This window comes from Poromitra crassiceps (genome assembly GCF_964638095.1).
Source record: "Poromitra crassiceps genome assembly, chromosome: 6".
Classification (NCBI taxonomy): Eukaryota; Metazoa; Chordata; class Actinopteri; order Beryciformes; family Melamphaidae; genus Poromitra; species Poromitra crassiceps.
Window position 1 is genome coordinate 58,246,109 of NC_139627.1, and position 2,526 is coordinate 58,248,634.

The following is a 2,526-nucleotide window of genomic DNA, read 5'->3' on the forward strand; positions in this document are numbered from 1 at the left end:
GGAGCCCAAAAAGAACATAATAGGCACACATGTAATAATAATTACAATAATCCAGATGAGAAGTGATAAAAGCATGGATACCTCAAAATTAGACCGTGCGTACCCCATTTGATAAGATTTTTGCTTTCAGATGTTTTATTACAGAAAGTGTATGAAACCCATCACCTAAACAGTAGGCTATTACATTCTATCATTGTCTTACTTGTGGCCAGTGTCCCAGTGTGTCAGAGTGACAGTGATCAGCTGTGGGGAGTGGTTAATGTAAATGAGGAGGCATTGTTCACTCCCCCTTGGCTGGCTGTCCCAGGTGTGAAAAACTTCTCAAACTTTGAGGGCTGATTTCTCAGTTCCTGCTTCCCAGAGTGTGAACAATCAAATAAGCATATCTCCTTCAATTTCTTTCAGATTACAATGTGTGACACATCATTTGAAAGCTTACAGTCTGCCATTTCAGAATCTGTAAAAATCAGAAAAATGCCCTCGGCCTAATTGAGGGTCAAAAGGCCAGCTGGTGTCACATATATCCAAGTAAACATCAAAGGCTTCTCGGTTGCAGTTTCCATCAGGCGTGAAGACGTACTTATGGAACGTCCCGTCCACACAGACGGCAATGACAGAGTTGACACTCTTGGACGTGTTCTTTCCGAATGCACAAATACAGGCACACTCAGCTGGCACGGTGAAGCTGGCCAAAGACCACTGGCTGTCCACGTACTGACCAATGACAGGGCCCACCTTCCCAACACGAGCCAATGCAGAGCGTCGGTTCAGTTTGGTGTCTTTCAGTGCAAAGATGTGCACTGTGCCCTTGTCACTGGAGGCACACAGGAAGGAGGAGTCATGGCTGAAGTGGATGCAGTAGAGAGTAGCCGGGTCAGTTCCCCTGCGTAGCTCCACCAGCTTGTCTCGACTTGTTGTGTCAAACAGGCGGATGAGGGTTCCTTTGCGGGAGGCCGATGCTACCACACTCCCAGGTTGGTTCAGCGACACGCAGGCTATCTCACTCTGGTGTGCGTTGATGGTGAATGGGGCAGAGGATGTGCCAGGCTTGGCGTTGGACAAATCAACCAGCTGCAAGCTGCCACATTTGTGACCGGGAAAGACGAGCTGCTCTTTCTCCAGACTAGGACACACATCACACAGTCCTTTGGGGTTGTCTCTGGTGTCAAACTCAAACAGTTTCACGGGGCTGTCTGGAAAGCTGTACACATAGATCCTGTTTTTTAAAACAATGATAATCTTGTCATGCCTCATACGGACAGCTAGAACAGGCTTGGTGAAGGTAAACTCCAGCACCAGCTTGTCCTTAGGATCCCGTGCCTCCCGGGCATCATCCCAGACCAGCACAGATATCTCAGAGAACTTGGGATTGACTCCACCTCCAACTACAGCCAACAGGTTGGATCGATGCAGCATGGAGCACTGGGCAACACTGCCCACCTGCTCGTGGTCTAGGTGTCCTTTCTCCATCAGGGGTTCCACATTGTAGATCCTGACCCCAGTCTCCATGGCACAACAGAAACAACTCTGGTCCTGGTTGAACTGTAGACTGTTGACTCCTCTCTGGTGAGCCATGGCTACGAAACCGCTGTGCTGATATTGGCAAACTATAGCTTCAATGGGATCCTAAGGACCCTTGACTTCTTCCCTCTGATCCTGAGATTTGTGACAAACATGAATATATGATGTAGGGCAACCTTTCAGAGGGTTGTCTTTGTCACCACATCAATTTTGTCGGTTAGGAAAAGTCTCAGAAACCAGTCTTCAGATTTTTCCTCAATTCCCCCAGAGGAATCCTGACCTGAACTTCACTTTCCCCGTGTTGAATTTTGCCTTCCCCAAATAGCAGCCTCCTCGCCATTTATGACATCACTGATGATGTCATGTCATCAGTGATGTCACTCAAACAATTGTGACGTCATCGGTGATTATGTCATCAGTGATGTCAAGCAATTGTGATGTCATCAGCACCCCTGGCCACCAGAGACCGATGACTCTGTTCCTCTTCATGTGTTCTTCCTTCCGTCTACTCCAGTTTAATCAAAGACCTTTTATTGCTAAGACCTGACAGTCAATAGGTTGTTCCATTGCAACATCAGCACGTGGCCAAGCCCAGCCCCCCCTTTCCCAGGAAGGTGCAGAAGTCTTTGCTTAAGCTGTAATTCCACGAATGGCCACTTGGGGGAGGGGGCAGTATAGACCAATTATACGCCTACGTCACAATGACAACAAAGCAAGCTGCGCGCGCAACGTGTAGGCAGAAAGTCATTAGCCCAGCATAGACAGACAGCGAAAACTCTGTCAAAGCCCCGCTGTCAGGACTGCTCTATGCCCATCTGCAACACACAGTTATATTTTAGTTTTAAAATGCAGTTCTCGGCTTACTACCACAGCTTATCGCCTGGTGATAAGCAATGTTATGCATCGAAATTAACGTTGTTTAATGGGACATGTCTTACAGACCCATACGCACTGGCGCTGTCAATTGGCCAAGCCTAGTGGCCGGCAATACATATCGTGCATTCC

The 2,526-nt window shown here is 47.9% G+C and overlaps 1 pseudogene across 1 annotated transcript; it reads right to left on the minus strand.

The window, feature by feature from the left end:
* Positions 1-450: 450 nt before the first annotated feature.
* LOC310777992 (WD repeat domain phosphoinositide-interacting protein 4 pseudogene) lies at positions 451-1,575 on the minus strand (annotated as a pseudogene). The gene has a single exon. The product of its transcript is annotated as a WD repeat domain phosphoinositide-interacting protein 4 pseudogene (transcript).
* Positions 1,576-2,526: the final 951 nt, after the last annotated feature.